The sequence below is a fragment of the Colobus angolensis genome, unplaced genomic scaffold (genome assembly GCF_000951035.1).
Source record: "Colobus angolensis palliatus isolate OR3802 unplaced genomic scaffold, Cang.pa_1.0 Scaffold138, whole genome shotgun sequence".
In the NCBI taxonomy this organism is placed as follows: Eukaryota; Metazoa; Chordata; class Mammalia; order Primates; family Cercopithecidae; genus Colobus; species Colobus angolensis.
Window position 1 is genome coordinate 1,827,424 of NW_012114466.1, and position 22,924 is coordinate 1,850,347.

The following is a 22,924-nucleotide window of genomic DNA, read 5'->3' on the forward strand; positions in this document are numbered from 1 at the left end:
GGTCTCCCAAAGCACTGGGATTATAGGCATGAGTCACTGTGCCTGGCCCAGTTCATTTTTTGCTAAGCATCATCACAAAGTATAAAATTTACACTTTTAAAGTGTGCAATTTGGTGGTTTTCAGTATATTCATAGAGTTATATAACCATTAGCATGATCCAATTTTCCAACATTTTCCTAACCCCTAAAAGAAACTCCATACTCACTGGTCAGTCACTCCTTATTTCTTCCTCCCCCTAGTCCTTGGCAACTATCCATCTACTTCCTGTCTCTCTGGATTTGCCTATTCTGGACATTTCCTACAACGGAGTCAGATAATCCGAGCGACTTGTAGCCTTTTGAACCTGGCTTCTTTCACTCAAGGTCTACCCGTGTTGTGGCATGTCAGTGCTTCATTCCTTTTCATGGCTGAGTAATGTGAACAGTGCATTGTATAGATATGCCACATTGTATTTTTCCATTCACCCACTAATGGACCATTTGTGTTATTTCCACCTCTAGGTTGTCATGATAATGCTGCTCTGAATATGCATGTACATGTTTTTGAGTGGATATAAGTATTCATTGTTCTTGGGTATATACCTACGAGTCAAACTTCTAGATCATATGACAATTATAAACATCTGAGGAACAGTCAGACTGTTTTCACAGTGTTTACAGTATTTCACATTTTCACCCAGCAATGTATGAGGGTTCCGGCATCCCCACAATCTCATAAACACTTGATACTGTCTGTCTTTTGTGTTAGGCATTCTAGTGTAAGTGAAGTGGTATGTCATTGTGGTTTTGATGCGCATTTCTGATGACTAATGATACTGGGTGCAGCACAACTTATTATGAAACAACTCAAGTCTCTACGAATGGGGGCTGCTTACATAAACTATGGTACAAACACAGTAGACTGCTATACGGCTGTGAATGTGAGTGGAGAAGATTGCTGATGGACTGCTGCGGGAGGACTGCCGGGAGACGCAGCCTGATTACAACATGTTAATAGCCTTATATGAGAATCTTGTGTGTGATAAAGGAGTATTTTTAAATACTCTGAACAAGAAACAATGAAAGGTTAAACCAAAAACAAATAATGGTTATCCAAAGGGTAAAGAGGAGAACGGGGTGGAGGAAACAGGAATGGAGACTCTGTGAATGTGCCTTGTATAATTTTGACTTTGGAATCCTCTGTGTTTTATCTAATTTTAAAAAATTAAATTTAAAGTTACAAAAACTGAAAACATACAAATTAATCTAATGAAATATAAAATAAAGTTCTTTTTCAAAATTTAACAGTATTTTGACTTTACATTCCTAGTAAGATATACATAACCTAAGATGATACAGAACCACTGAACATTAACTATTCCAAACGCCATGTCCCACTGAAAGAAACCAGATCTCCAGCTGATTCTAATGCACAGACTTGCTAGGAATCTATTAATGATTCTTGTTTTACAAACGGCAGGAAGAAGAGAATAAATTAATTGGTAATCATCTAATTTCTGTAATTTTTTTTCCAGGCACTGAAGGTGTGATAGGAAATGAATTACTATTTAGTAGACACCTGGCATATACTAGGTAATGAGATGCTTTAATGACTTCATTTAATTCTGAAATGCTAGAGTAAATATTATTGGTTCCCTTTTACACATAAAAAAGTGAGGCTCAGAAGTCCCCTCCCTGTGGTCACTGACCTAGTAAGTACTACTCAAGGTGAGATCTGGAGACCACTGTCAGTTTGTAGGAAAAGACACTGAGGGGAGAAGCTAAGAAACTGCTGACAATATGACAGCTATGCAGGGTCTGCTGAATCTTATGATGAAATTTGGCCTTGAATTCTTACGTCTTTTTTCAGATTTATTTTTCTAGTCATTCATTTTATACTATATTCTATACAAATACAGGTCCAGGATGGTTTGAGGGAAAGATAAGTGGCTCTTCACCACAGCTAGTTTAGGAAGCACTGGCATGGAGGGTTAAACCACTACAGAGAGTGGGTCTTATAGGGGCAATCATGTGTTTGAGAAGCACAGAGAGAGTTTTATGGCCAAGTTGGTAATGACACCACTGGAGACTGTAACCAAAGCTTCCCCAAGGATGCCCTCACACCCCCACTTCTCCTCTGATAACCTGCCCCACATCTACCAGCTGGATGGGGTACGTACACACAGGAAAGTCTGCAAATGGGAAAGAAGAGATGCCAAATGCCTTTGCCTTGTGCTGACTGATATTGGGGTGAAGATAAGGAGAGATCCAGAAACGAAGCAAGGGCCCTGTAAGTGTCACTGAGAAGAAAGAATCCAGCTGATCCTCACCAGCTCTCCACAAATGTGTGATCCAAACCCTTCTAGAACACAGGTGCATCTCCACACCAGACTGAGGTTGATTTTCACGCTCATAGTTTGTTTAGCTAGAAGAACATATAGCATGGGGCTCACAGAGAAGGCCTCCCTAAAGAAGAGGCATTTAGCTTAAGGTGAGAAGAATGAACAGGAATTAAATAAGGCAAAGGGGACTGTGGGAGTGTTTTGGGCAGGGGGAAGAGTATGTGCAAAAGCTGGAAGATAAGATGAAACAAGAAGTTCATGGAACTGGGAGGCAGTGTGGCATAGGGATTAAGTAGTGGCCACTGTGGAGCCAGACTGCTGGGGTCAAAGCCTTGCTATGAGATCTGCCGGCCTTGGGCAAGTCAAGAAACCCCTAAGACTTGATTTTCTCCCCTAAGACTTGGGGATGACAGTGCCTACTTCAAAGAGAGACTGTGAGTATGCTTAGCACACAGTAAATGCTCAATAAAGAGCACTGGGTTTGGTAGCAGTAGTTGGTGACATTCACACTGTTAAATGCAATTAGTTCATTTAGAAACAAGGAGTTGGGCAGTAGCTCCTAAATGCATGAAGAAACTGAACAATTACTTCAACAGAGATGAATTTACACTTCCTCTCTGCATTAGGCAAAATTTCAAATTTATTTTCAAAAACCAGTTTTTTTTGATAAGTGAGAAATAAACGTATTCAGGATTCATTATTCAATGCGTAGAAAACACCTCACTTTCTACAAAAAAAAGTAGAACTCTTGAGATATGCTAAATGGGTAAGATGTTCTTTGAAGGAAATGAAATCACACACTAAAAACTGAAATTTAAGCAGGCAATAAAGGTGAACTAAAGAGTTCTTAAAAATCACGGTTCCACTGGAGTTGTAGGTCAACTGAGGGTATGCGTTCCTGGATAAATATTTCTTATTCATACAGCTGCATTAGGAAAGGATACAAGGGAACCATTTATAGAAGTTCATTAAATGTTTCCAACATAAATGACCTATTCTGGACAAGGATGACAGCGGCATTATGACAAATACACAATTATATACTTAAGAATGAACACAGGTTAAGGTCACTGGGAAAAGCAGACACCAATACAGCACCTTCAGGAAGGGTGACTGACGATACAATTTTGTTATTACAAAGCCCAAGTTTACTGCTGTAACTACAAGTGTCAAGCTAATGTTGGGGGCAGGAGAGAAACAATTAAGTTTTCTTCTGTCAGCACTTCATTAAACAAGAAAGTTGTTTGTTTCTTTACTAACATGTTGGGAGTTGATTGTAGGCCCGTAATTAATGAGTCACAAGTTACAGTTCACACTGAGGAGCCAAGCTCAGTCAACACTTTCCCGTGGTAGTGCATCTCCAGGAGACAATAAGCCTGGCTTAAACAAATTAACATTTAGTCTCTGGAAATGAAGTGTAAACAGAGGACAACAAATAGATTTGCTAACTGTTCTTTCCCACGTTAGCCAATAATGCCAGAGTAGGCACTCTGCAAAGGGTACAGGCCCAACTCTAATAACCAAACTCCTTTGGGAAAACATATTAGGTTGATAGAAAACAGAGCTTCAATTATTCTGGATGCTCTCAAATTGAGTGGCAAATATAAAAAGAAGGCAAGAGTACAATACAAAGGTGGACCCAAATCTCCTACACTGACTCCAGCCTAAATAATACTTGGTAAAAATGTATTTATGACATAGCTCCACAAAACAGAACCAAACACTACAACCAGAGTCCTCATGCTGAAGGGAACAAATGACCAGGCTGGGTGTGGCAATGCTCCAGCAAGGCTTCCACTGAGGCGTGATGCCATCCTGGGCAAGCCAAGAGCCAACTCTGAAAGCTGGAAGCACAGAAGCAGCTGCTGGGTGAAACTGTCTTGCCGGAGACACACGAGCAGTGGCCTCCCGAGAGGAATCACTCACCATCCTCCGATGCAGAGGGAATATGAATACCATGCTCTGGGAGGCAGACACACATACAGGAGAATTCCCACTCAGCCTGTTAGCTGTGAGACCTTGGGGAGATTTCTGAACTTCATTAAGCCTAAATTTTCTTGCATGAAACAAGAGGGCCATAGCCACCTCCCAGGGCTACAGTGAGGACTGTGTGGGAAAGCATTCAGAATTGTGCCCAGCACATCATGAGACCACAGGAAACGGGAATGATTTGTAATATCACTTGCATTTGGCTCTGAGGTTCTAAAGGTTTCCTTTACCACCCACATTTGAAAAGAGCTGGCTATGGTCATCTTTCACCAACCAGCAGTTGTCCTTCAGCCAAGTGTGAATATGGAAAGATATACTTCTACAATCACAAGAAATTTGGTAGATATGGGGTTACTCTAAGTTAGCGTAATGTTGTTCTTGACTGTCTCGTGAACTGGGTGTATGTCTGGATTTGTAATTGCCATTCATACTCTTCTGCTGGCTTTAGCCTTACACAGCAATTCTAAGTCTCACAAAAATATAGTACCATCGATCTTTGTGTTGGATTTGTTTCCACAGTGTTTTGTGCCACTTAGCGGGGGGCATTGCAGGCCTGAGCTGCTGCTTTTGTCCACAATGCCAGAGCAGCAACAATTGGTGTGACTTGAGCAGAAGTAAAAAAGCAAGTGGCCTGGGCATTGCAGACACTCTCTAGAGAGAAAACTCAAAGTCTGGCCAGTGCTCCTCAGCCTCGGCTACAACTTAGAATCACTTGGGGGAGGCTTTAAAAAGTGCCAATGCTGCGGTCCCAACCCCAGAACCAATGAATCTGAATCTCTGGGCAACAGTGTTTTAGATAAACTCTCCAGGTGACTCTAATAAGAAGCCAAGGTGAAAACACCTATCTCCCCAAAGCCAAACAGCACCCAAAAAGCCAACCTGTGAGACCTACTCAGAAGAAACGCCTGAAACCTCACGCACTGCCCTGCACACACTATCCCCTTTGGTGCTTCGTTTTCTTTACTTCTAAAAGGCACTTTATTGGGGTATAATTTACATATAGTAAACTGCAAGTGCATCTGCATAGCCACAGACAAATGAACATTTAGAATGTTTCCATCAACCCCAAAAGCTCCTTGCGCAGCTCTGCAATCAATGCAACTCACCTGGCGCCTGCCCCACCTCCTCCTAGGCATCTGTTTCTGTCATTACAGGTATATTTTGTCTGTTCTATAACACAAATGGGATTATTAAAAAGTGTCTTCCAATGTTTTTGAGATTCATTCATGTTGTTACATGTATCCGTAGTTTTGGTTTTTTTTTTTTTCTGATTATGAATATACTACCATTTATTTATCCACTCATGTGTTGATGGTCACTGGGTTGATACCAGTTTTATCTGCAATGAATAGAGGTGCTATGAACACATGCATCTGTATCTTTTCATGGGTGCACGTTTTCATTTTTCAGGTGGACACCTACAAATGAAATTGCTGGGTCATACGAAGTATATGTTCAACTTTATTAAGAACTGCCACAGTATTTTCCAAAGTAGTTCTACCATTTTACATTCTCCCCTACAATGTATTGGAGTTACTCTGGATCCTTACCAACACTCAGACGTTCTAGGCAGCATCACATTGTGGTCTTCATTTACATTTCCCTGATGGCTAATAATGTAAAGTATCTTCAGGTGCTTATGGGACATTTCTATTTCTTCAGTGAAATGTTATTCAAATATTTTGCTCATTTTACTAACTGGGTTGTTTTCTTCCCATTGAGTTGGAAGAGGTTCTTTACATATTCTGCATGAGTAAGTCCTGTGCCAGATATATGTATTGCAAATATTTTCTCCTGCACAATGGCTTGTTTTTTTAATTTTTTAATAATATGTTTCAGACAGCATTGACTTTTTAGTATAGATGAGATACAATTTATCAAAACATTTTTTCATGGTATTTTTTATATCCTAAAAAGCCCTGGCCTACTTCAACATATCCATAATGTTTTCTTCTACAAGTTTTATATTTCCAGCTTTTATGTTGCTGTTTTAAATCAATTTTAGTTTGGTATAAATTAAGAGTCTAGGTTCTTTTTTTCTCCATAAGGATAAAAAATTGTTCCAGTGCCATTGTTGAAAAGAATATCCTTTCTCCACTGAGTCTGGACCCTATTCTGTTCCACTGGTATATACATCTATATTTATATAAATACCACACTATCTTAATTAGCTTTACAGTAAGTCATGAAAGAAGTAATATAATCCTCTTTGTTTTGTTTTCAAAATTGTTTTGGCAATTATATTAGTTTGGTAGGGCTGCCTTAACAAAGTACCACAAACCAAATGGTATAAAACATGGGAATTTATTATTTCACAGTTCTGGATGGTAGAAGTCCAAGACCAAGATGTTGGCAGGGTTGGTTCTTTCTGAGGACTATGAAGGAGAATTTGTTCTAGGCCTCTCTTTAGCTACTGATAGTTTGCTGGCAATCTTTGGTGTCCTTGGTTTGTAGATCTCTGTCTGTATTTTCACATGACATTCTCATTCTGTGTGTAATCTGTGCCCAAATTTCCCCTTTTTATAAGGACGCCACTCATATTGGATTAGGGGCCCATCCTCCTCCAGTATTATCTCATCTTAAGTAATTACACTGGCAATAACACTGTTTCCAAATAAGGTCACGTTAAAGGTATTGGGGTTTAGAAATTCAACATGAATTTTGGGGGGTACAATTCAACCCATAACAGCTATTCTAGGTCTTTTGCATTTCCAAATTTTAAAACCAGCTCATCAGTTTTTATAAAAAATGTTTCCTGGGATGGGCATGGTGGTGGGCGCCTGTAATCCCAGCTACTCAGGAGGCTGAGGCAGGATAATCTCTTGAACCCCGGAGGCAGAGGTTGCAGTGAGCCAAGGTCACACCAGCCTGAGCAACAAGAGTGAAACTCCGTCTCAAAACAAAACAAAACAAAATGTCTCCTGGCATTTTGACTGGTATAGCATTCACTCTATAGGTCAACTTGGGGAGATCTTATACTTAACAATATCGAGCTGTCTGTCAAATTTTAACTTCTCTCAGCAATGTTTTATGGTTTTCAGAGTATAGGTCTTGCACATACTTCGTTAAAATTTATTCCTAAATATTTCATGTTTTATGATGCTATTGCATGTGGCATTTAAATTTTTTCTTATTATTCTTTGCTAGCTTTATATAATTTCCATTTACATATCTTGTAACCATTCAAAATTCACTTCTCATAACTATCAATTCCTTAACATATATGATCATCTCATTTATGAATAAAGCCAGTTTTACTTCTTTTCAATCTTTATGCATCTGATTTTTCTTTGCTTAGTGGGTAACTTTGGACCTTCAGCACATTGTTAACTGGAGTGGTGAGAGCAGAAATTCTTGCCTTGTTCCTGATGTCAGAGAGTGAGCAGTCGTCTTTTATCATAAAGTATGAAATTAGCTGTTGAATTTTTTCATAGATGCCTTTTTCAGGATGAGGAAGTTCCTTTATACTGTTAGTTTGTGGCAAATTTTAATGTGAATGAGTGTAAATTTTGTGCCAAATGCTTTTCCTCTATTGAGATAATCATATTGTTTCCTTCCTCTTATTGTGAATCCGGGAGAATAAAAGTGTCCGCTCTTCTAACATTAAACAAACAGTGCGCGGCTGAGATAAACCACCATAGTTCATGATACATTATTACTTTCTGTGTTACAAGATCCACTCTGCTGATATTTTGAAACATGTTCTTATGTTTCTGATCATAAGAGACACTGCTCTGTAGTTACTTTGTTTTTTCCCTTTTAAGGTTTTTGTCCGGATTTGGGAACAGAATAGTGGTGGCTTCATAAAGTAAGTTGAGAAGTGTTCCCTCCTCTGTTTTCTGAAAGAGAAATATTGGGTATATGCTTTCCTTCTTAAATGCTTCACAGAATTCACTGCTGAAGCTATGTGTGCCTGGAGATTTTGTTGTAGAAACATTTTAAACTACAAATTTAATTTTTAAAAATATTTATCCTTGATTCAGTTTTTATTGTTTCTTGCAAAAAAACTGTTCGTATCGTTTATTTTGTCAAAAATTTTTGACATCAAGTTGTTTATGCTGTTCTCTTATTATCTTTTTAATGTCTGTAATATCTATAATGATGTCTCCTCTTTCACTGCTGATAGAGGTAATTTATATTTTCTCTCATTTTCTTGACAGGTAGAAAGATTTATCTAGAAAGACTGATCAATCTTTTAAAATATGCATCCAGCTTCTGATTACATGGATTTTCTCTACTCTGTGTCTATCATATTTTCTACTTCAGTGATTTCCATTCTTATCTTTGTTAATTCTTTTCTTCTACTTACATTGGTTTAATCTACTCGGTTTAATTAGCTTAAGTTGGAAACTAAGATGACTGATCTTAAATCTGTCTTGTTTTCTCATGTATTTTAAATTTCATAAACACTACTTTATCCCCATCTCACAATTTAGATATGCCATTTTTCATTTTTATTCAGTTCAAAATATTTTCTAATTTCAATATGATTGTGTCTACGATATGTGGGTTATTTAGAAGTGTACTGTTTAATTTTCAAATATCTTGGGATTTTAGAGATACTTTATAGTTTTAATTTATAATTCTGCTATAGAGACAGAATATAGTCTATGTTTTCAGTTCTTCTACATTTATTGAGTTCTGTTATGGGCCCAGCATATGTCTGTCTTGGTAAATGTTCTATGTGTACTGGAAAGAATGTATATTCTGTTATTGGTGCAGTATTCACCAAATTTCACTTGATCAAGGTGGCTGATGGTATTCCAGTTTTCCATATTCCTCCTGCTTTTCTTTCAGCTTGTTCTGTAATTTGTAAAGATAAGAAAGCTGAAATCTCCAATTATGACTGCAGATCGATTTTCTCTTTCAGGTGTCAGTTTTAGTTTCAGTTATTTGAAATTCTGCTATTAGCAATATATGTTTAGGCTATTATGTCTTCTTGATGAACTGACCCTTTAATCATTATGAAATATCACTTTTTTACATCTAGGGATATTCTTTGTCCTTAGATCAATTTTGTCTAATATTAATACAGCCACTCCAGCTTTCTTATAAGTGTTTACAGAGTATATCATTCTTTCTCTCTTAAGGTATCTTCATCTTTATATTCAAAGTATATTTCTTATCACAGCATATCATTGAGTTTTGCCTTTTAAAATCCAGTCTAGGCCAGGCACAGTGGCTCACACCTATAATCCCAACACTTTGGGAGGCTGAGGGTGGGAGGATTGTTTGAGGTCAAGAGTTCAAGACCAGTCTGACCAACATGGTGAAACCCTGTCTACTGGGGGAACCAGTCCCCAATATTTCAACATAGGTTCTTTTCTATTTTCCCTAAGTGTCAGCCGGTCTGAGAAATACAGAGAAAGAGTACAAAAGAGAGAAATTTTGCAGCTGGGTCTCTGGGTGTGACATCACATGTTGGCAGGTTCCGTGATGCCCCTTGAGGTGCAAAACCAGCAAGTTTTTATTAGGGGTTTCAAAAGGGGAAGGGTATACAAATAGGGTGTGGGTCACAGAGATCACATGCTTCAAAGGCAATAAAATATCACAAGGGCAGAGAGGCAGAGTGAGATCACAAGGCCAGGGTGAAACTAGAATTACTGATGCAGGTCCATGTCCTGCTGGGCACACATTGTCACTGATAAACATCTTAACAGGAAACGGGGTTCAAGAGCAGACAACCAGTCTGACTAGAATTCGCCAGGCTGGAATTTCCTAATCTTACCAAGCCTGAGGGCGCTGCAGGAGATCAGGGTGTATTCATCCCTTATCTACAACTGCATAAGACAGACACTCCCAGAGCGGCCATTTTAGAGACCTCCCTCTGGAAATGCATTCATTTCCCAGGGTTGTTCCTTGCTGAGAAAAGAATTCAGTGATATTTCTCCTATTTGCTTTCTGAAATATGCCTCTGTTCTGCCCGGCTCAGCAGGCAGTCAGGCCTTATGGTTATCTCCCTTGTTCCCTGAAAATCACTGTTATCTTGTTCTTTTTCAAGGTGCCCAGATTTCATATTGTTCAAACACACATGCTCTACCAACAATTTGTGCAGACAACATGATCATCACGGGGTCCTGAGGTGACGTACATCCTCAGCTTATGAAGATGATGGGACTAAGAGATAAAAGTAAAGACAGGCATAGGAAATTATAAGAGTATTGACTGGGGAAGTGATAAATGTCCAGGAAATCTTCACAATTTATGTTCAGAGACTTCAGTAAAGACAGGTGTAAGAAGTTACAAAAGTATTAATTTGGGGAACTAATAAATGTCCATGAAATCTTCATAATTCTTCTGCTGTGGCTATAGCTGTCCCTCCGTTCGGGGTCTCTGACTTCCCACAACACCATCTCTAATAAAAATATAAAAACTAGCTGAGTGTGGTGGTGAACCTGTAATCTCAGCTACCTGGGAGAATGAGGCAGGAGAATCACTTGAACCTGGTAGGCAGAGGTTGCAGTGAGCTGAGATCACGCTATTGCACTCCAGCCTGGGCAACACAGAGAGACTTCATTGAAAAAAGACCAGACAAGACAAGACAAGACTTCATTTTAACAGTCTTTTAATTGGCTATTTAAGCCATTTACATTTAATATATTTATCAACATGATTGAGTTTATCATTCTGCCATCTGTTTTCTATTTGTCTTGACTATTCTTTGTTCCTATTTTCCAGACTCTTTTGAGACTGAGCATTTTTAAATATTCCACTTATTTCTCCAACACTGGCTTATAAACTGTCGCTCTCTTTTTCTAAAAGTGGTTGCACTGGGGTTTAGAGTATACATCTTTACCTTGTTGCAGTCTATCTACAAATAATACCATACTACCCCACACACAAGGTAAGAATGTTGTAACTGTATACTCCGTTTAATACTCTCATATATTTTTCCTCTATATACACAGTAAAAATCCCCTAATATATTGCGATTATGATTAGAGAGCCAATTACATTTCAAAGAAAATTAAAAGTGAGAATAGAAAGATTTTCTTTGTACCCATATATTTAACTTTTCCAGCGATTCTGATCCTTTGTATCGATTTGTATAGGTCAGGTTTCCATGTGCTATCATTTACTTTCACCTTGTTGAATTTCCTTTAACATTTCTTATATGACATTTTGCCTTCTTTTTTTTTGACCTTCATTTTTGAAGGATATTTTCGCTGAATACATAATTCTAGATTAACAGTTTTCCTTTAGTATTTTAAAGATGTCATTTCATTGATTCCTGTCTTGCATCATTTCTGAAGGAAAGCCTGTTATCGTTTTTTATCTTTGTTCTTATAAACTGACAGGCAAGAAAGTCAGTGAATTGCAGTAACAACACTACAGAGAAGCTTAGCCAAAACCAAAAGCTGGTTATTTGTAAACATTAATAGAATGGAAAAGTTCCGGAAGGACTGAGGAAGGAAAAAAAAGAATTAAAAGGGAGAAATAGGTTTTAGACAGCCTAGGTAAAATATTAAAATATGAACAATTTTTTGGAAAAAAATGTGAAAACCCAGATGAAGTAGACATTCCTGAGAAAAGTAGAAAAAGGTTAAAATTGACAGAAAAAATCAAAGGCTTGAGTAGAACTGTCCTTTTTAAAGTGCCCAGCCAGGATACTGACCGTGTCCTGGAGAGGTTGGAGGTGGGGCTCGGACACCTGACCAAATTGAGGACTAACTAAAACAGGTAGGTCACAGGTGGAAGCCATTTTCCATAAGACATATCCACCAATATGTCATGTCAGTTTACCACTGCCATGGCAACACCCAGAAGTTACCACCCCTTTCCATAGCAACAACCTGACAACCTGAAAGGTGCCACCCTTTTCCTAGAAATTTCTGCATTAACTACCCCTTAATTCACATATAGTTAAACTGGGTATAAATATGAATGCAGACCTGCCTCTGAGCTGCAATTCTGGGCACACTGCCTATAGGGCAGCCCTGCTCTGCAAGGAGCGGCACCTCTGCTGCTGCTGCTATACACTGCTGCTTCAATCAAAGCTGCTGTTTACCACCACCAGCTCACCCTTGAATTATTTCCTGGGCAAAGCCAAGAACCTTCCCAGGCTAAGTTCAAATTTGGGGGCTTGCCTGTCTTGCATCATTGGGGAAAGGTAGGAGTTGGGGTGGCAAGAGCTCCTCAGTAGCAGGCAAGAGGGCCTCAGCATGGAGCTGTGTGATTGGTGATTTCTCTTGAGATGCTGTGGCACCTGCATCCTTGGCGAAGGCTGGTGGAATAGACTGTGACTTCTGAAGCAACAGCTGCCTAAAATGAAGGTGCAGGCTCCAGAATTCTGGTCATTTGTCACAGAAAGATTGAAGAGCCTGACAGAATTATTTGTTAAAGAGAACTGTGAATTCAGAATAGCAGAAGGAGCAGTGAGGGATTTATTAAATGCAATAAGATCTCAAGATGTGGACTCTGCTACCATTGTTACCCCTATTCAAATGCAGGAGATGCTTCCGTCAGCTGGTATTTGGATGACGGACAGAAGAAAAGCACAGAACAATTACTGCCAGGCTTCGTGAAGACAACTTTGAAATTACTACACTCTGGACTGATGTGGTCACTGATGGAAGACAAGCTGAGGACAAATTCACAACTGACTAGGAGATGCTAAACACAAAGCTCTCTAGCAATCAATTCTATGTCTTTAGGTTTTGATGGTACTTTATCTAATTCAATGGTTATGGAGATTTTTTAAAATAAGAAAAGTTTCTTGGACATCAACAGAGTACAATAAAATTGTTTTTGAATTTTAAGGTAAGTCAGGTTTTGTGGGAGAACTGTAGACAAATCTGGTGACCATGGTCCTGAGAAGCAACTGCAGAGCCTGCAAAAGGCCTGGCTGGGCTATTAGGAGAAAGCATTTGGGTGGAACTAAAAAAGCTCTTATCAGTAAACATGTAAATCATTTGATTCACCTTATCTATGATCTTCATGTGGCTCCTTATGTAGGTGTAACTGGCAACGCAAGTTTAGAAGAATTTAACAAAGTCAGTAAAAATGTCGAAGGTTTTTCACCAAAGCCAATGACTCTTTTGGCCTCATTATTCAAAGTACAGAATGATGTTACAAAATTGGATTGGAGGTTGACGATTTCAAAAGAAGAGAAAAACCTTGGCTTATTTACAGTTAAAAACAAAAAAGACTGAATTAAAGCAAGAGACGGTTCAGAGCCACTGAAACCCCACCAAGACTTTCTTAGGGACTTTAGGGAACTTGCCGTGACTTCTTACATATGTGAACTACCGAAGAGCTAAGGAGAGCATCATCCCCTAAAGGAAGAGCAGCTGTGGTCCCTTCCTCCAGTTCCTATTCAGTGGTCACGACACCAGAAAAGTGGGCATTTCTTGGGGGAAAGAAACCAGGGCTCTATTACAACAACTACAAGAACAGTGGAGAAAAAGTGGTTACCCAGGGGATAAAGATGAACTTCTAAGTTACCTAAAGCTAGAGGGCTCACTACTAAAAAGTGGAAACTTTTTGGTAAGACCAGTTTATTTACTGCCCTCCCTCTTAGTGAGATGAAACTAGAGCGCAGCATAAAAGCCAGCCTAGAGGACCTCTTTAGAAAAACAACGTCTTATTTCGTGAAATATAATTATATTTTAGGCACTAAATTTAAGTCTACCTCCTCTTAATCTGATTTATATCATTGAATCTTCTAATTCTTTCAGAATAATTTCTATGAGAAGGGTAGAGTTGATTTCTCCTATTTTAATCTATTTAGATTTCTGAAAATTTTTGTTTTTGCATAGGATTGTGCTAAGATTGATCTTAAGAAACGGTAATTGCCTTGAAGGAAAAATGTTTATTAACATTTGGAATGTTTATAAGTGTCAGTTCTTTTTTTTTTTTTTTTTTGAGGTGGAGTCTTGCTCTGTCGCCCGGACTGGAGTGCAGTGGCCGGATCTCAGCTCACTGCAAGCTCTGCCTCCTGGGTTTGCGCCATTCTCCTGCCTCAGCCTCCCGTGTAGCTGGGACTACAGGCGCCTACCACCTCGCCCAGCTAGTTTTTGTATTTTTTTAGTAGAGACGGGGTTTCACCGTGTTAGCCAGGATGGTCTCGATCTCCTGACCTCGTGATCTGCCCGTCTCGGCCTCCCAAAGTGCTGGGATTACAGGCTTGAGCCACCGCGCCCGGCCTATAAGTGTCAGTTCTTATCTGAATTCCAAAATAAACTGTGCCTGAAAAGAAAATAAGAAAAAATATTAAAAGAACAAAAATTTTTAAAGATACTAAAATGACCAAGACTTACTAACAAACACAAAGACACAAATAGCTCTCAAGTGAGTTCCACCTAATTTGCAAGAAACAGAACATCTATTTTATATACAGGTTGTTCCAAAACAACAGAAAAATAAGGAAAGATTTCCAACTTATTTTACAGGGCTAGTATGACTTTGTTCCAAAACCAGGAAAGATAGACCATTGTAAAGAAATTAAAGGCCTTTTTAACTTATGAAAATAGATCCCCTTCCCCTAAAATATTCTAGAAATAATATTAGCATAACTAAATTAAACATGCTACAATAACACTTCATGTTCAGGCAGACTTTTCTCAAAAATGCAAGAATAGATTCAAGTGGATCAGAAAATCTACAATGAACCTCATTAATGTACTCATAATAATATCAACCATCACAGAAGAAGGACCCGATCGTGCTTAGCCCCTATTTATGATTTTTTTGATTATCAGAAAACTAGAGAACTTTTTTAATTTCAAAAAGGCTATGTGTCAGAAACCTACAGTAAGTGTCATAGGTAAAGGAAAGTTTACATAGATGCTAAGACCAGAAGAAAACACACGGATACTGTCTCCTAGCACTGATATAGAAAAATAAATTCAATAAAATACTATAATTATAAAAGGTCTTTGTTTAGAACGTTCTATCTCTAGAAATCAAGGATGCTCAGAAAATCAAAGAGGAACTAGAGTTATGTAAAAAGTATTTCAGTCTATTAGAACAGAAACAATGAAAGAATAAAAACAAACTAAAGCAATAAAGCTGATTTAGCTGGAAAACAGTAATTTTTTTTGGAGTAAGAGCACTTTGGGAGGCTAAAGAGGGAGGCTGGCTTGAGGCCAGGAGTTTGAGACTAGCCTGGGCAACATAGAGAGACCCCATCTCAATAAAGAGTTTTCTAAAAAAATTAGCTGGGTGTGATAGTGCGTGACTACAGTCCCAGCTACTGGGGAGGCTGAGGCATGAAGATGGGTTGAACCCAGGAGTTCGAGAGTACAGTAAGCTATGTCTGTGCCACTGCACTGCAGATTGGGCAACAGAGAGAGGGAGAGAGAGATCCTGTCCTGAAAAATAAACAATAAAAATGAATGAAATGGGAAATAAGATACCGAAGGTCAGGATAAAAAGATATAAAGAGGAATGAAAACGCACTGTGTTCTAACACACTTAAAGTGAATTTCAGAAAAGAGCAGATGTTTCAGTGGCTATTCGAACAGAAACTGCGACTGGGTCCTACAAAACCCACGAGAAAGAAAGGCGTGGTCTTGACTCACTGGAATTACTGACAGCAAGATCCAAGAAATTACTGAGGAGGTTGCTCCCAAATGTCTAGCCCCACAACTGTCAGCGACTAACTGAAATCTAGAGAAGCAGAAATGAAGACTTTCTCCATCTTTCCCTCAGATATCACAGACTTTCTGCTATGGTCTGCTAGTTGGCAATGAGTAAGAAGTGCTGGTTTCTGGGGACATACTTTTGCTTGGGGTAACTATTAGAAGACCAGGAATTGGCTTGTTTTCTAACTCTGGTGTATGCGTGGGGTGGGGGGGGCAGTGTTTTGATAATCCTGTGTCCTGTTAACTTTTTTAATTTTAAGAAGTGAGGCACATCAGAGGTTTGGTATTGGGTGTTCCTGAAAGAAACACACACATTCCAGCAAGAGACAGTCCAGGCTGCAGCTGTTTAAAAAAAAAAATCCTGACCCTACACAGGCACGAAGAGCCCCTCTAACTGGGATTGTGCAGAATAAGAAATCAGGGAGAATATATTTTGAATTTCAATTTATTTGAACACACATGGGCAAGAGAATTGGACTTTAATGCCTTTGGACTTTAATTTAAAATGCAATGTAATCTTTGGATTTTAATATCTCTCTGGGAATCTGATAATGAGATAGAATTAATATTCAAATACGGAGTGTCTCTTATGGGCATTTTATTATTACAATGAATGTAGGCCTTTCATTGGAGTATCTTAATATGGAATGAATTTTCCACCTTGAGGTCAAAGTGATTTTGCAGTTAATTAGATTCATGTGTTGTTCTGACCCACTTAAGAGTCTTCTGGGGGTAAAATCTCCACTCCTTAACAGTGCTCCAAGAGTCAAAAAAGGAGTGTAGTTGGCAAAGCAGCCTCATGAAAGTGGGAGCAGGATGGTCCTGACAAACTGAGCTTCTCTCCAAAGGAAGGACACACTCCTACATCCCTAATGGCCAAAGCTACGCCCAACCCATCAGTGCACCACCACCACCATCACCACAAAGTGGCTGGATGGGGTAGGAGGCTCTCCCTCTCTTCTTCATGTCATGGAGAGAGCTGTATTAAATACTAACCCTTAACTTTTCCAGGCCCTTCACTGGCTCCTTCCCAGGGCGGTGACAATCGAATCCCTCTTTGAGTCGGGCTGTATAGCGTTTATAGAGCAGAGCAGCTATTTACTTGCTTGTCTCACTCTGTCATTAGACTCTGGGGCTTTCAATGACAAGAACCATGTTTCCACTCATCCTTGCATCCCTTGCCTGGTCCTGGGATACTTAACAATGATTTGGTGAAAAAAATATACACGTGTGAGAGGCAAAAGCTCACCTTCCACCCTTGCAGGGTCCAAATACAACCAACAGATATGTACTGAATGAAACTTAGCTGGGGGGAGGCAGGTGAGTAAATTAATACCTAAAAATACATTTACAGATTATGGTAATTCCTATAAAAGAAATACTAAGATGGTCTACTAGAGATTGAGAGAGCGGCCACAGACTGTTTTAGAGGGCCGGTCAGGTTAGAGGGGTGGTCAAGTTAGAGGGCTGGTCAGGTTAGAGGGGTGGTCAGGTGAGCCTTTCAGATCATGATAATGTACTGATACAGTCTGAAGAACCACTGACAGAGCAGTGACTCTCCATCCTTACTGTGAATCTACATCTCCTGGGGAGCTGTAAAAACTACCCATCTCTTGGCCCCACCTCATGCCAACCTAATCTGTATCTTGGGGTGATGGTCCTGGCACAGATATATAGTTTAAAAGCTCCTGGCTGGGCATGGTGGCTCATGCCGGTTGCGGACGCTGAATGAAAGGTGATGCAGGCCTGAAGGCTGCAACAGCAGTGGGGACAGAAAGATGCAGGTGGATATGAGATATACGGTAAAGGTAGATCAGACACTAACTGCTCTCTAGGACAGTGGTGGTAAGAGAAAGAAACAACTGGAAGATTCTAAGAGTCTGGTTGAGCTGGATGTGTGGTGGGATCATTTGCTGAGAGGGCAAAGAAAAGATCTGGGGATGCGGGACTCAAGGGCACAGTTTGGGCATATTTTGCGGGAGGCACTTAGAGACGAGACACCTAAGTAAACGTTAGCAGTTAGATATTTTTCATCTCTCATACCCTGAGAATGTGAGCAGGTATGTCCCCTAGTGTGGAGCCCCAGGGACATGTCTGGGCTCAACAGGCATTCTGCTGTCATCTGCACACAAATGGCCCTTAAATCTAGGGCACTGGAAATCTCCTCAAGGGGGTAGATGGAGATAGCAAAGGGCTCAGGACACAAAGGTCTCAGGAGAGAAATCTTGGTGCTCCTTGTATAACCCTGGCATCAGCACCAAGTATTTGAGCAATCCACACTAAATATTGTAGGCAAATATAAACACTCATTCCTGATAGATTAATTTGTAAATGATATGAATATTTTTGTTCCTGGAAAAAGATCATCAGTAACTGAAATTGCACAAGATTTTCTTTACAAGTTACAGTGATCATCAGATTATTTGCCTACTGATTGTTTTTCAGGGTAGCTTCTTTCAGAAATGTATTTCCAAACTGTAGGCTGTGAAATATGCAAATTTCCTACTGTGTTCTGTTAAAATTATACAGGAATAACACACACATACATATATACCTCACTAAAGTGCATTACATTATTTTAATTCCAACTGACTATTCTGTCCAAAGCCGGGATATGGGAAGAGCCACAAAAGTATTGATGAGAAAGTTCAACTCAAGACAAACGGACAGCATTCCTTCCCATACAGTAAGTCTACTGAGTACCCAAGGCCAAAAGAAGCAAACGCCAGGCTTGGGAACTGGAGGCTAGAAGGTAGGAAGGAAACTGCCAGGACACTCAGCATTTCCTGGGTCCTCCTGTCTCCCTAATGCCCTGAGGGAAAAGGGGCCAGGAGGCACATCAAGACACAGGGGTAGACAGAAGAAGGTACCACCTCCAGTTTTGGAGTCAATGAGAATTAAAGTCTGTTTCAGCTCTACTGTTTCTACTCTAGGGTCTGACCCTTCTTTCAGGAGCCAAGCCCCAACCCTGAGATGAGGACAGATCCTATCCATGAAAATTCTCTGTTTTTTTCAATGAACATATTATTAAATACTTATACTTAATTTGTTAAAAAATGAAGATCATCTTTATATATATAGTATTTTAGATCTTTTCATATAATAAAAATTCTTTGAAAATGTGGTTTTTTATAGTATATTCTATTCAGTCACTACGACCTCCATAATTTACTGAACATTTCAGGACATTTGCATCATGACTAAATTGTCACCAACAATGTAATGAGCATCTATATATACAATTTTTTTTAACCTCATCACTGATTATTTCCTTTGGAGAAATTCCCAAAAGAATTACTGGACAAAAACAAAACCAAACCATCTTTGACTGTCTTTGAGACATACTGTTAAAACGCCTCCCAAGAGGATTCTCCCAATTCATACCACCCCTAGAACTGTCCATGCTTCCCTTTTTCTGACTGATGCTGCAGATTTTTTTAAACTGCTTTTTTGATAGGTAAAAAATGTTCTTTGGGGCTTTCCTTTGCCTTAAAGGAAGGTTGAGCATTCCTCCAGCTGCCTACATTTTATAAATTAAGATTTTATGAGATAAAGGCATTTAGTAGTACCAAGTTTTGCTGACCAGCTGAGATGTGCCCACGGCATTGCACTTGGAGTGCGTACAAGACCTAAGTAAGGAAGAACCAATAATCCTTCCGACCAGGAAGCAACGCCCTGGCAGGATGGGTGATAAAGTGTGGGCTGCGCTGGCGCCCAGCTTCTTACACAAGGACTGCACCACTGCATGGGGCCTCAGTGGCCACTGAGGGAACACGGGAACACAGTGAGGCCGAGAATGTCAGAGACTGCACCCCATAAACTAACCCTGCTCCCCATGACACCTCCAAAAAGAAAGGAATCCAGAAAGAATGATACTGCAATTCCACGGCAAAACTCAATAGGGTAAAGTAGTAAGCAGCATTCTCCAAGCTTTTGTGACAAAATAAAGATGCTTTTCAAGAATAGTAATGGCAGAGGCTCTTAAAGTACCCAGAAGTACAAAAAACAATGTGATTAATACAAATATTCTCTGAGTTCAACTACCAAATTCCAGAAAAATTAGCAACTATCTTTTCTTTAGCAAACATTCACATCTGAATTTAGTGCAATTTCCTCATGAATTATTCAACTAGCAGATAAAATCTTTGTTTAAATAATGAATGAAATTAACTGATTTTTAAGAAGCTAGTTATATTCCTGATTACAAGATGAAAAAAATATTTGGTGAATGAATGTCGTATCACTGCATAGCTACAAAATTTGTCTGCTTTGTGCAAAACAACCAGAAACCTTAGTGCTAAATGTCAGAAAGGTATTTTCAACTGATTTGGAATGCAAAATATCTTCCCATGTTTGGTCCAGGAGGACATGGCTCGGAGGCTGCCAAGTATACTCCTCCTACAGGACGGTGCAGACCCTTTGCACAGGACTGTCTCTGACTCTCAGCCTCGCGGCTTCCTCAGACTTCCACAGAACAAGGGGTAATGGCAAGAAAGCCGGGATAGGACCCAGGAGCACTGAGTTAAGCCTGGCACTGCCACCTGCTCAGCCATGTGAACTTAGGTGAGTCATTTTGGCCTCATGAAAAACAGGCCCAAAAGCTCTACTGCAAACAGAAGGTGTCATTTTAGTAAACGGTAAGAAAACAGAAAGTCTTACACAATACCTGGCTTCTAGAAAGTGCTCAATAAAATGGGAGAATTTAATATCATCTTTTATTTGTCCTTCTACTTAGGGCATTTTTGTTGCATTCCTTCTAAAGAACTTTAAACTAGCTGAATCGTAAGAAAAAAAAGTATAAGCAGTGTTAGTTTTCCATTACTGTCATTTCTTTAAGACAGTTTAATTAGGCAAAATGTCAAAAGCTGGCCAGTGAAGTATTTAAAGAGCTAGATGAAAGATCCCCATTTTTAAGTAGAAGCAGGAGAAAATATGAATCAAGAAGTGAATTTATCTCTAATGTACTTGAGCGCACATTACTGAAAACTCCACTCTATTTAGTAGCCTCCCTAAAGTACCACAAGACATGACTTGAGAAAGCAACAATACCAGAAAGGGATGGGTAAACCACGGCAGCAGCAGAGAAAACAAAGCAGCTCTGAAAAGTTGTTTTGGCACATCTGTGCTAACATGCACAGCTACATTCAGAACAAAAATAACCCATACAGCAAGTTTTTAAAAATACGCATTCTGCCTCTGCTACTTGGGGTGCAATCCCCACCCATAATGCATCATCTACAATGTCATACTTCAGTGCCTGAACAAACAGAATTCTGTCAGGAACACATTCAGTCTTTAATTTTTAACCCATGGACAGAATCTCAGTTGCTTGTTGTATTATGATAAGCTCCATGCCATCAATAAATAATGCCTTGGAAACTGTTGATCAGCTTGCCCATGGTGTTTAAAAAATAAAAAAATAAAAGGCTTGCTGGGAACTCAAGTGTCCAGCCTGTGCTGGGACTCTACCACACAGCAGCCCTTGAAATGACTATCTGGAATGTGTAACAATAGCCAGGATGTCCATTTGGGCCCTGCTCTAAGCTGTGTGTCCCCTGGGCATAGGGAGGCAGTCGACAGGTGAGCCCACGGGAAGCCAACGTCCTGTCCCTTCTCCCCTGCCTGCCATCCACACCTCCTGACAGCCTAGCACAGACCTCCAAGGCGAGACATGTGGAAGCCCCACTGTTACCTGAGGCAGACTGTGCAATGTGACACTCGGGGTGCAGATTACAATTAGGGGACTATGTCTTAAGAATCAAGATCATGTGTCTTAGAAACTGTGTTAGCTCTGCTTGAAAATGGGAAATAGGAGAGGGAAAGGAAACATACACCAAGTATCCTATTATATTACAAATCTCCTACATGCAAATATTTGGTATTCCTAATGATTTGCAAGGTAGAAAATGATGTTCCTAGGTGACAGATAAAGAAAATGAGATCTATAAGGGTTACCTTGCTCACGGTCATAGAGCTTAATGAGTGGCAAAGCCCAGATCTGCTTAATTTAAAAATGTACATGTTTTTTTAAAAATTGTACCACACAAACTGCAGGTAACTATTTCTGGTTTTCAGAGAAGAGAGAATGGCTGAAATAACATTAAATGTGCTAGAAAATCTCAAAGTGTGCAACTGAAAGTGTTGAGGATTAAGAAGGGGAGAGGGAGAGCCAATGACACAGACCTGGCCTGCTATAGGACAGGGGCCGGCCTGCAAAGCAGTCAGGGATAAATGCGGGTAGTGGGCTGCCAGCCTCGGCAGACCTAGGAAGAGACCTCAAGTGCCAAACTCTCACCAGCCTTGACCTACAGGAAAGAAGTCTGACCATTTCCTCAGTGCACTCGGGAATCGTGCCATCAGCACGATACAAACATGACAACAGCATTTTCAGGTACTTTTCCAAGACCTATTTCTCTGTGTGCTAACACCTGGCACCTGGCACTTCTTTTAATCTTCTATTTATTTATTTGATAAACATTTAAAAGAAAGCTACTTTGTGACAGACCTTGTATTGGGGATTAAAAGGTGAATCAGACACAGGTACTGCTCTTACCAATGTCAGGATGTGAGTGGGGATAAGGGAGAGAGAAGGCCCCACAGACAAGCAAAAAGCACCATTCACATCCAGCACTGGGGGGAAACACTAAGGCCCGTGGGAATACAGAAGAGGACACCTGACTCAGCCAGGAAGGTCCAATCAGCAGTGGCCCTAAAGGCCAAGCTTACCAGTTTCAACTTTGTCCTGAAGGCAACAGAAAGAATTTTCAGAGACTGGTGTCTCTGAAAAGAACACAGAGTTGTACCCCCCCCCCCATTCAAGGATTCATGTTTTGCAATTTTCGGTTACCCGTGGTCTGAAACTATTAAGTGGAAAATTCCTAAAATAAACAATTCCTGTTTTTTAAGTTGTGCGCCATGCTGAAGAGCATAAGAAAATCTCTCATCATCCCTCCCAGGGCTTGGATCCTCCCTCATCCGGCACATCCACACTATCTATGCTCCCCAGCCATTCTGCCATGGTATCACAGT

The 22,924-nt window shown here is 39.8% G+C and overlaps 1 protein-coding gene across 1 annotated transcript in view; it reads right to left on the reverse strand.

Moving 5' to 3' along the window:
* ATXN10 (ataxin 10) overlaps positions 1 to 22,924 on the reverse strand; it is a 167,664-nt gene that overhangs the window by 40,848 nt on the left and 103,892 nt on the right. The window lies entirely within an intron of this gene.